This window comes from Microcaecilia unicolor, chromosome 1, assembly GCF_901765095.1.
Source record: "Microcaecilia unicolor chromosome 1, aMicUni1.1, whole genome shotgun sequence".
In the NCBI taxonomy this organism is placed as follows: domain Eukaryota; kingdom Metazoa; phylum Chordata; class Amphibia; order Gymnophiona; family Siphonopidae; genus Microcaecilia; species Microcaecilia unicolor.
In genome coordinates, this window is record NC_044031.1 from 729,208,720 (window position 1) to 729,223,113 (window position 14,394).

Sequence of the window (14,394 nt, forward strand, 5' to 3'; positions counted from 1 at the left end):
CATTGGTTGTTCAGAATGATGAATGTTGTGAATAGGGGGTCAAGATTTTATAGGTTATTCAGGGGGTCTTTTACTAAGCCGTGGTAGCATTTTAGCTTGCAGTAGAAATCAACTAGCTCATAAGAATATAATGGGTGTCTCAGCATTTACCATCAGCTGATTTCTACCACGAGCTAAAAACGCTACCGAGGCTTAGTAAAAGACCCACTCAATGAACAACCGGTAGCCAGTGTTCCTGGCTCAATAGTGGGGTTACATGATCGTATTTCAGGGCGTTGCAGTAATCGAGCTTACTAATAACAACATCATGTATTAGCACCCGAAGAGCCGCTTATGAAAATAGGTTTTTGACAGAATACAGCATACAGAGCTTTAAAAAGCAGGAGCAATGTAGTAGCAGAAATTTGTGGCCTAAATGTAAGGTGTTGATCTGAAGTTACACCTAAGACTCTAATGGTGGGCTGAAGTGTCACAACGATACTGGTTATACTGAAAAGAATAGCTGGTTTTGGATCACCCTTCCAAGAGAACAGAAAACCTTGGGTTTTACCAGGATTTAGTTTTAGCCTTTGTGTTGTTAGCCACTGAGAGATAAGATCTAATTTAGCATTTAGTGCGTTAATATCTTAAAGCAAGATGTGGTCAAGAATGCCCAGAATTTGTATGTCATCCACTTATACATAGGAAGTTAAATCTAATGATTGTACTAGAGTGAGCAGGGGTGACATAAATATATTAAAAAGCATAGGGGCGAGTATGGCCCCTTGTGGCACCCCACATGGAAGAGACAAGTGTACCTTTCAAACTGAGTGTTTTGCCATACAACTGTGTTAGTCTGGTTATTAAGGTATGAACAAAACCAGTCATAAACTGTAGCCGTGATTCCTAGTTCTCATAGTCGAATGAGTAAAAGATTGTGATCAATTAGATCAAAGGCAGCTGTCAAGTCAAGTGGTAGGAGAAGTACAGCCAGAACCGGTGGTGGGAGGCGGGGCTAGTGGTTGGGAGGCAGGGATAGAGCTGGGCAGACTTATACGGTCTGTGCCCTGAAAAGGACAGATACAAATCAAGGTAAGGTATACACAAAAAGTAGCACATATGAGTTTATCTTGTTGGGCAGACTGGATGGACCGTGCAGGTCTTTTTCTGCCATCATCTACTATGTTACTATGTTCTGTGTCAAATGGTGATTTATATATGGAGGGGGCATGTCAGAGAGTGGAGAGTGGGCATTCCTGCGCTAATCACTTAGGGCAGCTACATTATCGCATGCCAGCTGGTTAGCGCAGGATTACCACGTGTTCCCTTACTGCCTACAAAATAGGTGTTGGTTAGTGCTCAAATGGCAACATCAGTTCATGGACATTAATACAAAAAAATGGAAAATTGGTCATTTTACTGCTGCAGAAAAAATGGCCTTAGTGTGTGGGAACAACCCATCCTCTTTGTTAACTTCGGTTCATTTCACACATTCATGTTACTAAAGGGGGCCCTTTTACTAAGATGTGGTAAGCATTAATGCATGCTTACTACACCCTAAAATGGGCTACCATGGGGGCAGCCAGATATATAGTCCAATGCACATCAAAACATAAATTTGCACAGAGAAGATCCTCTTCATCTAAAGCGTCCCCGAGGCCCCAGTGCTCAGAAGCAAATGCGGGCGCTAGAGACCATTAGCGCTGAACTAGTACCTGCGTTTGCCGGTTCACCATGCTGAAAGGCCCCCACTGCAGGGAATAACGAATACGCCAAGGGATAGCACAAGTCGCATTCAAATCACATGTAAATGAGGCCATTCCCTATCCCCCCTCAGGCTTGAAAAACAAAGCAGTAAACCCTACACCAGGTCGGAGCTGGCATTAGGGTTTCTGAAGAAGCAGGGAAGCCTCAGCAGCAGTAAGGAGGGTGATTGTCCTTAGATCACCATCATGCCCGTTGGATACATACAATGAAAGTGGCTCTGGTTTTGAGCAGTTCGGGATCCTTCAAGTCATGGCTCAGACAGGGACTTGCTTGTCCCTAGCCCTTCCCCTTGGGATGCCTGTCATTTAAATGTCGGATTGGAATTCAGGTTCCTAGGACTGGGAGGGGTACTTTTCCCTTTCTGATTGGAATTAAGTTCTTGTTTTACATGTACGATCTGTTGATGAATCCCATAACAAGAAGGGAAATAGAAAGTTTGCCAATAATAACCAACTCACCAAACCCTGCGGAAGGAGCTGTTCAGTAGGACGCACAGATCTTGTACGCATCTGCTGGGCACATCCCCTCCTCCTTACTTCCTAATGCTCGGCGCTAACAGAATGCATAAAATTTGCATATCATTAATGCTGAGCATTGGGAAGTTCTTTTTCGGTGGTATAATAGCGGTGTTTTGAGCATCTGCTCCTGAAGTAGAACATTGAATAAGTGTATTAAACGGGCCCATTGTTGTTAAATTCTAAAGGAAGCATAGTAACAGATAGCACTGTGACATCACAGATGATAGCAGATAAGTACAAACTAACCCATCAGTCTGCCTGCTTGCTTGCTCACTCTACACTTTTCAAGCCAGCTCTCAGTCACAGGCTGCCTATATTTAAGTTTCATTTGCATGCTTACATTTATAGAATACTGCCGTAATGCACATAATTGTAGACATACTCATGTAAATGACAGTAGTGCACCTAATCGCTATTAGCTTTTAAATACAAGGTGGCATTGACAGAGGAGGGCACGGACGTGCCCTAGGGAGGGCTGACATTTATGCAGGCTGCTTACAAAATACTGTAAGTTGCATGAGTAAATGCCACATTTAGGCATGCCCATTTACACCAGCCCTAGAACGGGCATAAACGGGCATGCCTAAATTTTGGGGGCCATTATATAGTAGAATTGCCTCCTCTAAGAAGCATGATCGCCTTGATTACACTTCTATAATCTATTAAAATAAATAAATCACTTGCAGGATATCATTCTTCATCCCAGTCAGTTTTTCTATTCATGATTGTTTCAGAAACAGTACTTACCAGTTCAACTTTCGATATATCAGTTTGTTTTCATTTTTGTCGGCCACTGCAGTAACTTTCCGGGATCTCTCAGCCAGTTCTGTCAGGCGCTATGCAGTTCCACATTGCCAGTATTGGTATGATGCTGAGTGTTTCTTGTCCATGAAGTATCAGCCTTAGAAACTCTTTCTCCTTAGCTGGAAAGATTTTCGGTTAGAAAAATCATGAACACCTCACCTTGGGTATTCCAACTGTTGCCTTGCTTGTATAAAGGAGGTGTGATTTCACCAAACTCCACCAGCGAGAGCAAACCATCTGCTTGTACCACATGCAGAAATGCCAAAATTCAAACTTTCCCTTTGAGCTTTTTCTAACTTGTGCCACAGAAAGCAAAGCTGAGCTGCCCCACACGCCAACAGGATGTGGAAAATGTGCTAAGATGTTCAGATCATCTCAGAGGCTTAAATTCCTAATGGCTATTGGATAACGGGCTTCCTTAATATGTTTATAATTTCAGGCAGCAGAACAGTTACCTAAATTATCTGCTTCAGTTGAAATGATTCATTCAGTTCTTTTTTTTTATACCAAAGTGGAAACACTTTCATAGAGTCTGCAAGAGTTCTGGGAGAGATCTCTCTGTGAATTAAGTCTGTGTGGTGAACAGCACTGCTTACTTTAGGGGAAAAAGTTAACCCATAGCGGACAAAGCAAGAATTCAGACCTTCTGCTGGACGTGAAAAAACATAGACATTATATATGATGATGATTACTGATTGCTGAGTGAAAATTTTCATGAAGAGTTATTAGAATTTTCTTTATTAATACGCAGTTCAATTCCAGTGGAAAAAAATAATAATTTTTAAGTTCCTTTCCTAAAGCTGGAGAGCTGTCAACTCTGCAGACCATTCCCAAAAATGCTTCCCACAGTTTGGGCTTTAGAACTGTGTGAGTGAAGCCAGTAACCAGCACTGTGTCCCCAAACACCCTTATAAAGTCCTGAGCCCAGAAAAATGACATGTACCACACCCACTGGAGCACAGATGGAATTCCTGGTCCGCTCACTGAATACAAACATGGCATCTATTTCTAGAACACCATGCCAGATATCATTTCCAGAGCCGTGAGCGTCCCAGTTTAAGAAGGGAGATTTCGAGTCAGTCCTGCCCCATCCTGGTGCACTATGACCTGCAGCACTGATTTCAAGACTTAGAATTAGGGACTACAATTACCATACCACATTACTTTGGGATATAACATATTATGAACATCTCCCCTCCTGGAACCGAGCAACTCAGCAGTTCTGCCTTTCCATCTCTAATGTAGGCAGTAGAAGTTAAATTATCCTCTGATACCAGCCAATTTAGAAAGGGAGCTGAGGAATGACGGTCCATCCCCAGATCATCACTACGTAGGGCAAACGGACCAGAAAGGAAGCAGCCGATACCTGTTGTGCTGAGAATGTGGCATTTTATTGCTGTATTTCTAAGGTTACCAATAGTTCCATGTGACAAGAAAAGGGTTAAATCAATTCTGGCTTTCTCCAGGCATGGACTTCTAATTCTATTTCCTTCAGAAAAGTAGCACTTGATCTCCATATAGTAACATAGTAGATGACGGCAGAAAAAGACCTGCACGGTCCATCCAGTCTGCCCAAGAAGATAAATTCATATGTGCTACTTTTTTATTTGTACTGTCCTCGTCAGTGCACAAACCGTATAAGTCTGGCCAGCCCTATCCCCGCCTCCCAACCACCAACCCCGCCTCCCAACCACCAGCTCTGGCACAGACCGTATAAGTCTGCCCAGCACTATCCCCGCCTCCCAACCACCAGCTTCCTTTCTGGTCTGTTTGCCCTATGTAGTGATGATCTGGGGATGGACTGTCATTCCTCAGCTCCCTTTCTAAATTGGCTGGTATGTGTCTGCTTCAGTGACAGCATGACCAACCTCTGGCCCTGATCTAGGCTATCTAGTTCCTGATGCAGTATTGTGAAAAATATTGATAGTGCCACAGCCCCAGTGTCACCATTCCACTTCCCATGGTCATTGTTTACTCTAAGCTGAGCTGGAGTCCTCCAGCTACATTGCTGCCAGTGGGAGGTGATGCCACAATATTGTGTTTTCAGTCAATAGGGACAGGCAGGTTCCTTGGAGTCCTGACGAGCTTGCCAGTCCCTCACTATTGAAAATGTGATAGTGAAACAGCACCTCCCGCTGGCAGGACTTTAGGTGGCGGACTCCCACTCAGCTTAGAGGGGACAGTGCCTATGGTCTGCTTATGTATCTTAATCATTGTGAGCCACTTTGATATGGAAATGTAGGCGGTATATTGACTGTAATAAGACTAAACTAAACTAAAAATAGTACTCTATCTCCATGTGTACAATGAACCAGGACTGGCTCTGTCTGTCCATTGTGACCTAAGACTAAAATAGGAAATGTATCAGCTAAGGTTTGCTCTCTGGAAGCCCCTAAAAGATAACTCCTAATTCTAAACTCCATGGCACTCTGCATACAATGCAACAGCACAGAAATTTAATTTAATTTAAAAATGTATAAACTGTTTTGGAGGAATTTCCACCAGAAACAGAAATGTATTGCCACAATTCCCAAAACTCCACTGCCCTCCCCATATCCAAATCTCCACTTTCCCACATTCCCATGCAGACTCCTCAATTCCTTCCTTCCTCCACCAACCAGTCTTCTGCCCCCTACTCTCTCCCTTTCCCATCCCATTTCCCAAGTTCCTATTCTCTTCCTCTCTTACCTAATCCTGGAGTTCTCAGATTCCCTGTCTTCCCCAGTTGTTAAGTATCACTACCTTGATCCCTCATGTCTTCCCACCTAAATTCATAGCTGCTTCTTCCTGCCTGCCTCCTTGGCCTCTCTCTCTGTCCTTTTCTTCCTTCACCTCTTGTCTGTCTAGTGGTCCCAACTCTACTGCTCCTCCTGTCATCAGCCTGTCCTCTCCTGAAAAGGAAAGAAGAGGCATAAGAACATAAGATTAGCCATAATGGGTCAGACCAATGGTCCCTGTAGCCCAGTATCCTGTTTTCCAAACAGTGGCCAAGCCAGGTCACAAGTACCTGGCAGAAACCCAAATTGTGGCAACATTCCATGTAGAACACCAAAAAGTAGCAGGATTCCATTCAGAATCTCAAATAGTAGCAATATTCCATGTAGAACCCCAAAGAATATTAAGATTCTGGAACCCTAAAGAGTGACAAGATTCCATGCAGAATCTCAGAGCAGCAACATCCCATGCTACAAATCCCAGGACAAGCAGTGGCTTCCCCATGTCTGTCTCAAAAGCAGGCACTAGTAGTAGGAGGAGGAACAGTTTAAGACATATCAGACCCATTCCTCTGGTGGTCACAAGTGGGACATGTGAAGCATCTGATAAGGCAGGAGGCACAGTGTTGGGTGGTTCAGTAGAGCTTTCTTACTTTGGCTAAGTGGGCGGCATGAGGACAGGAAGGCGGGGGTGGCAGGCCTGAGGATATTTTTTCTTCTTTATCCAGGGTCATGCTTTAAGGGTGGTTGGGTGGTCTGGAAGACCATAAGAAGAGAGATGTAAGAGGTGGGAGGTAGTTGAGGCATCAAGCCTTGGGTCAAGCATAAGAAAAAGACACTCCAAGCAACTGCCTATTTCAGCTAAGGAAAGAACTTGAGCTGCCTGAGCATCAAATCGTATTCCAGATTACTTTCACTGATAAAAGCCAGGTAACATGTTAAAGAATTGTTTTTGCTACAAATTAATCTGGCACCGGATGGGCAGTACTCATATGTATAAAAGAGGGACTAATGTTCACAATATTTGAGGCATTTTTTTTTTTTAAATGCTGATCATCTTGTCAGGCCGGCTCTGAATTCATAACTTGTAAATGGTGCCCACGCTGCAGCACTGTAGGTTGTCAGAGACATAAAGAGACTGTTGTATTACATAGGTTGACATAGTGTTTCATTTGTTAATGTAAAGAACTCAGTGTTAGGTCAGAGATCTGATACTATGGGCAAATCAGCTTTCTCTGAGCTCCTTTCCTGTAATGAATGCCTGCTGTGTTCTGCAAAATAATTGCTGGAAGGGAAAAAGTTACAGATATTCATACAAAGGATTGGTCCCTTGTAAGCTCGTTTTAGACGAAGCTCAAACTAGTGTGGGGAGTTTCTGTAAATCTCTGCTCAGCGAGGATCGTCAGCTCTCTAAAATGTTCCCAATTTTTATCACATGATACAGAGAGTCTGTGCGGGTAGGATGTTCACACTGACTACTTCACGGCTCCCCAATGGCCATGATGCATTGCGCCTAGTGGGTGTCTCGCAGTCAATAAACAAAGAGGCTATTTTAATAGTCACAGGACTGAGATTTATGGAATAACTATTTCAAAGACAAATTTGAATTATTCCAGTTATTTTTTTTCCCCACACAAAATATAGTTAGTGGATCATACATCAATTTTGGTCACCACATCTCAAAAAAGATCTAGTGGAATTAGAAAAGGTTTCAGAGAAGAGTGACAAAAATGATAAAGGTGATGGGATGACTTGCCTTTGAGGAAAGGCTAAAGCGACTAGGGCTCTTCAGCTTGGAGAAAAGACGGCTGAGGGGAGATACGATAGAGGTCTATAAAATAATGGGTGGAGTGGAACGGGTAGAAGTGACTCGCCTGTTTACTCTTTCCAAAAATACTAGGACTAGGGGGCTACAAAGTAGTAAATTTAAAACAAATCAGAGAAAATATTTTTTCATGCAACGTGTAATTAAACTCTGGAATTTGTTGCCAGAGAATGTGGTAAAAGCAGTTAGCTTAGCGGGATTTTAAAAAAAGGTTTGGATAACTTCCTAAAAGTCCATAAGCCATTATTAAAATGGACTTGGGGAAAATCCACTGCTTATTTCTAGGATAAGCAGCATAAAGTATATTGTACTGTTTTGAGATCTTGCCAGGTACTTGTAACCTGGATTGGCCACTGTTGGAAACAGGATGCTGGGCTTGATGGACCTTCGGTCTGCCCCAGTATGGCAACGCTTATGGTCTTATCTTCTTAATAAAATGTATTAAGGCCAATATTTGGTCACAATGATCCTTGTCATGTCTGGAAAGTCAGAAGAAGACTGGAACAGAGCACCTAGAAGTGACAGGAGAGCCTCACAACAGCACAGCACCCAAAGAAGTTATAAGAAACCCTGCAAGTGGGACACTAGAGAAATGTCATGAAAAATTGAGCCGTCCCTAAAAAAATTGTTTTATAGCCCATTCCCCAGGGTTTATCAAGTACATAAAAATATTTCTTACAATGGAAAAAATGACTGCTAGGTATTTGAATTGTTCAACTGAATAGATCTTTCAACTAGATTAATATGTCTTTATTCTTGGAACTTAACCATCAGTGATTTAGAAACCACACCTAAGATGTCCAGTATATTGATTTTGTAGAGGAACCTTTAGTCACTGGAAGTCCTTACAGAGAGATCTGTCCCTTCGAGAAGGACAGCCAAGTGATAAATGAACGTGTGACCAGGTAGAGCTAGGTAATTATAAATATACAGTCGATTCTGGTTAATTGGGCACCTGTGTATTTGGTCCAAACCCAGGAGAACAAAAATGAAAGCACAATTAAAAGAGGAGAAAGTTTCTCTTTCTTGGGGCATGGCGCTATTTACCACCTGTGACGTGTGCATTTAAAATGCCTAGGAATGTACCGAAAGAGTATGGTGGGATGGGCCTGCAGAGTGTGAGACATTTGGGGATTGCTTGTGCAATGAGACATGTTACAGACTGGTTCCGCAACTCTGCGGATTTCTCAGCCACCACAATGGAACTACGGTTGTTTGCACCCATTCACTTTAGTAGTTGCCTACATGGGAGTAGAGGGGCCTCTCCAATACTACGCATTTCAAACCTTCTGCCGCAAGCACAGAGAGCGTGGAGCTGGATTTGTAGACTACATCAATTTTCGCCAAAAGTTACCCCACTGCTGCCAATCTGCGGGAATCCTGAGTTTCAGCCTGGTTTGATATATAAAATTTTTGAACAATGGAGAGCGCGAGGTATAATCTACCTACACCAGATCTTGACACGAGAAGGAAAGTTGCAATCGTTTCAGAAGTTGCAGGATCGAGGACTGCTCCGCCCTAAAGACTACTTTCATTATTGGCAATTATTGCACTACACGAAGAGTTTGACTTGGGAGGCCTTGGCGGAGGATGTGCAGGAGGAATTACCACTGGCATTCTCGTTGGGATCACAACAAAAAGTTCCATTGAGGTTTCACCTCCGACATATCAAAGACACAGCTGCGGAGCCAGACTTTGGTAAATATGCTGAGGCCTGGAGCAGAGACCTGAAGGTAGACATTTCATCTGGCCTGCTTAAAGAACATGTCTTGGCCCTTTGCAGAGTGTCGTCTTTAACAGATCACTGGGAATTACAGTATCGTTTTGTGTTTCGGATGCATATGCCGCCTCGACGGGCGTTTCATGTGGGGGTTTCCCCTGATGGGGCATGCCCCAAATGCCATTTTGTGGGAGCGACCTTGGGGCACATGTACTGGACTTGCCCTGCAGTGAAGAATTTTTGGATGACTCTACTACAAATGGTTTCAACCTTGTGGAGAACTAGATGGTCTTGTTCTCCGATGCTATTGTTCGGGAAGCCCTGTCTGCGGGTTCCCCGGCCAAGAGGGCTCATTCTTTTTGTACAGCGAGCCATTATGATTGCAAAAAAGACTATTCTAGTGGATTGGTTATCCCCAAGAGGCCCCTCACTCCAGAATTGGCGAATGCGGATGGTGCAACTGTTACGCTTTGAAAGAATGATGATAAAAGATGGAAGTCCGATTGAGTTGGATAAATTCTGCTTGAGATGGGGTCCGTTTCTGGACTCTATGCCCCCAAGAGCTAAGAGCTCCCTCTTGAACATATGACTGGCTCATGGAGCCCTGGACATTCATTCCCAGATCTGAATAACGAGGCACAGGGAGGGGAGGGAGGGATTGTGTAGATAATATTGTGCCGGCTTGGGGAGTCCTGGGGGAACATCTGAGTCCAGTCCCCTAGGGACTACCTCATCCGGAATCTTGCTTTTAGGCATTAAGTCTAGTTATTCAAGGGGGGGGGGGAAATGCTTAAAAATTGATGATGCTGTTTACAGAAAGCATAAATGCGAAGTATCTATGTTATGGTTAGAATGTTACTTACCTGTTTGTGTGGACTTCTTCTATATGTCATCAATAAAAATAATTGACGATAAAATGCCTAGGAAAGATCTAGCACTCACAGACAAAGGGGCCCTTTTACAAACGCGCATACGCGCATCCAGCACACGTCAAATTGGAACTACCACCCGGCTACCGCGTGCCCTGGGCGGTAATTCCATTTTTGACGCGTGTCCAAAACACGCTGTAGAAAATATTTTCTAATTTCTACCCCATGCCGCTTACCCGGCAGTAATTGGCAGTTTTCGCGTGCTGGCTGCTTACCACCCGGTTAGCGCATGAGACCTTACCGCTAAGTCAATGGGTTGCAGTAAGGTCTCAGACTGAAAATGGACACGTGCTGGTTAATTTTGCCACACATCCATTTTCGGCTGGAAATAAAAAGCCTTATTTCTAAACGCGCTGAGAAAATGGACCTGCGTGCGTCCAAAACACGCACCTACACAAGTGCAGGACACTTTTAGGCGTGCCTTAGTAAAAGGGCCCCAAAATTGGCTTGCTTGAACAACTGAAAAAACAACTGCCAAACACCAGTCAACACCAACTGGCAGAGATTACTGGAGCGCCAAATTAATACTGTTTTCAGTGAATACCTATATTTATCTGTGCTTTGTTTTTTGCAGGGTAGTCTTTTTAGCGTGCGCTAATGATTAGCATGCATTATACGCTAGAAACGCCCATAGGAATATATGGGCATCTCTAGAATTTAGCACACACTAAAAATGCTACCGCATCTGGTTGTGTTCAACTTTTGTGTTTGCTAGGTTGTGTTTCAGAATAAATGAAAAATGTACTTTTATTGTGTGCTTGCAGTGTACTCATTTTTTAATGATACCCTGACAACTTCATTTATCTGGGGCAGCCACTTAATTGGGGCAAAATATAGGAGTTCCAATGTGTCCCAGTTAACCGGAATCTACTGTATATCTTTAGGCATCAACACCTAAGGGTAGTTACAAAGTATAACATGTATACAATTACTGGGATCCACTAGCCAGATTTACCCTTCCATTGTATTCCTTCTAAGAGCTCTTACAGACCTCTTACAAGATACTGATTGGCCGAAAAGTATGCACCATTTTTTATGCGCTTTGCTGGTTGGTGTGTGAATTGACAACCCAACTAACATCAACATTCCATGCTACCAATCCCAGGGCAAGCAGTTGCGTCCCCATGTCTGTCTCAATAGCAGACTATGGACTTTTCCTCCAGGAATTTTTCCAAACCTTTTTTAAACCCAGATACGCTAACTGTTGTTACTACATCCTCTGACAAAGCGTTCCAGAGCTTAAATATTTGCTGAGTGAAAAAATATTTCCTCCTATTTGTTTTAAAAGTATTTCCATGTAACTTCCTCAAGTGTCCCCTAGTCTTTATACTTTTGGAACAAGTAAAAACAAAATCGATTTACTTCTACTCTTTCTACACCACTCAGGATATTGTAGACCTCAATCATATCTCCCCTCATCTGTCTCTTTTCCAAGATGAAGAGCCCTAATCTCTTTAGCCTTTCTTCATGAGAGGAGTTCCATCCCATTTATCATTTTGGTCACTCTTCTTTGAACCTTTTCTATTTCCGTTATATCTTTTTTGAGATACGGTGACCAGAACTGAACACAATACTCAAGGTGTGGTCATACCATGAAGCAATACAAAGGCATTATAGTATTTTTGGTCATATTCACCATCTCTTTCCTAATTATCTCATCTAGGGTAGGAGTGAATAAAGATGTCCTACTGCAGTATGTTCAGCCCGTGTCACTCCTTGATTATTGACTTTTCCTCCAGGAACTTGTCCAAACCTTTTTTTAAACCTAGATATACTAACTGCTGTTCAAACACCTTCTGACAATGAGTTCCGGCACTTAACTATTCATTGAGTGAAAAAATGATTTTCTTCTATTTCTTTTAAAAGTATGACCATGTAACTTCATGGCATGTCCCCTAGTCTTTTTACTTTTGAAAGCGTAAACAATCGCTTTACGTTTATCCATTCTACTCCACTCAGCATTTTATATTCCCCCCCCCCCCCCACACACACACACACACACTCAGCCATCTATTCTCCAAGCTGAAGAGTCCTAATCTCTTAAGCCTTTCCTGATATGGTAGGAGTTTCATCTCCTTAATCATTATGGGCCACTTTTACTAACCGTGTCAGTGATTCCCGACACAGCAAATGCAACACAGTCCATTCAATGGGCTTCATCACATTGGCTGTGCAGGAATCGCTAGCGCAATTTAGTAAAAGGGACTCTACGGTTGCTCTTTTTTGAACCTTTTCTAATTTTGCTGCTTCTTTTTTTGAGATACAGCAACCAAAATTGTAAGCAATATTCAAGGTGAGGTCACACCATGGAGTGATAAAGAGACATTATAAATTGTCTTATTTTCTACTCTTTCCTTATAACTCCTGGCATTCTGTTTGGGTTTTTCTTTTTTTGGGCTGCCACCACTCACTGAGCAGAAGATTTCAACATATTGCTCACAATGACACCTTCTGTACATGTTTTTCTTGGGTGATGACTCCTAAAGTGGAACCTAATATCAAGTAACTATGATTTGCATTATTCTGTCCGATCTGCATCACTATGCACTCGTCCACATTAGATTTCATCTGCCATTTGGTTGCCCAGTCTTCCATTTTCTTAAGGTCTTCCTGTAATTTCTCATAGTCTGCACGCATTTTAACAACTTTGAAAAGTTTTGTGCCATCTGCAAATTTAATCACCTCACTTAAAATATAGGACTTTTGAATTTGAGCCATCGTTGAAGGTCCTTGGCTTGGGTTTGAATGGGTTCCACAGAGTTTCCCCTTCAGTCCAATTGAACTGCCTAACACTGAAAAAAGTTGGATCTACATCTGCTTGAATTGAGTTCAATACGGATGAAATTTTTCTTAAAGATGGTTGGTGGTGTATTGGTTGACTTTTCATTATAAAGACGCCTTCTTTGGAAGATATGAAAAAAAAAAAGAAACCATGTTGAAAGTTGTCTCTACATTATGATGCCCGTCAGAGCGGGGAAAATAGTGAGAAGCTGTATAAGATACCATTAACTATAGTCAAAAATACATCCATCATCTATTGAATTTGGAAGGAGTATTGGCTTGTGAAAATATGATGAATGTGTGATTGTGTGACAGGTAGACTGAATGAGTGCGCTCTGGAAATCTGATTAGGGAAAGTTGTTATATGTACATGTATTAACAAATAAAAACTATGTTTGATATAAATTTAGAGTACGTTTGTAGTAGTTAGTTATCCTGTAAACCTGACAGGCTAGGTGTGTCCCGAGAACTGGGTTGAGGTCCCCTGCTTTAGAGAGTTAACACATGGTTTCTATTTATCACAGACTACTGTAATGTCTTATATTCAGGTTGTTTTCATAAATTACTTAAGCGCCTTCAAACTTTGCAAAACACAAGTGCAAAACTAACTTGTTCAGCTAGAAAATTCAAACATGTAAACTCCTTTTTTGATTAAGATACATTGGCTACCGATAGAAGCATTATATTAATTTTAAGATCTGCTCTCTAGTATATGGAATTATGTTCAGGACAGCACCATTATACATTCCGCAGATGATAAATACACCTCTAGTAAATAGATTATTAGCCTGTTCAAGGGATCAATTCATTTAGAATTTTCCCTCTGCAAAAAAAACATAAAATATAAACAAAACTTTTCTACTGTTTTTTCCTACCAGCTGCAAAACTTTGGAATATATTACCATTGTCTGAATCTAATTATATGAAGTTTCATGAAAAACTAAAAACTGTTTTATTTTCAAAGTATTTAAATATCTGATTTTAGTGGAAGTACTGTAATATTCCCAGAAATGGCTGGTACAGTTGATTGCAAATCTGCAATGAAGCAAAGATTTGGTAGTTGCGGTATTTTTTTCTAGTAAACAAAGGTGCCGGTACTCAAATACCAGGCCATCCTTCAGGGGTGGAGTAATCACTGAGGACCTGCCCCAAAATAGTCAGGTTTTCTATAACCAGCTACAAAATCTTTGAAAAGGAAGACCTGGTGTGCAGAGCCTTGGGTCTTCCATTAAAACTTGAGGACCATGGGTCCATTAGTGAGCAATGGAAAAGGTGCCAGTACTTAGTACCCCCAAGCTTGGAAAAGAGACGGCTGAGGGGAGACATGATAGAGGTATATAAAATAATGAGTGGAGTG

At 42.0% G+C, this 14,394-nt stretch overlaps 2 protein-coding genes across 2 annotated transcripts in view; one reads left to right on the forward strand and one right to left on the reverse strand.

The window, feature by feature from the left end:
- LOC115461991 (pro-interleukin-16-like) overlaps nt 1-3,075 on the reverse strand; it is a 121,274-nt gene extending 118,199 nt beyond the window's left edge. The window contains exon 1 of the mRNA XM_030192043.1: nt 3,012-3,075. The gene's annotated coding sequence lies outside the window, so the exon portion shown is untranslated. The remainder of the gene's footprint in view (nt 1-3,011) is intronic.
- The window catches only part of LOC115462002 (olfactory receptor 2G3-like), a 50,198-nt gene that overhangs the window by 1,133 nt on the left and 34,671 nt on the right, over nt 1-14,394 (forward strand). The gene's annotated exons all lie outside the window — the stretch shown is intronic.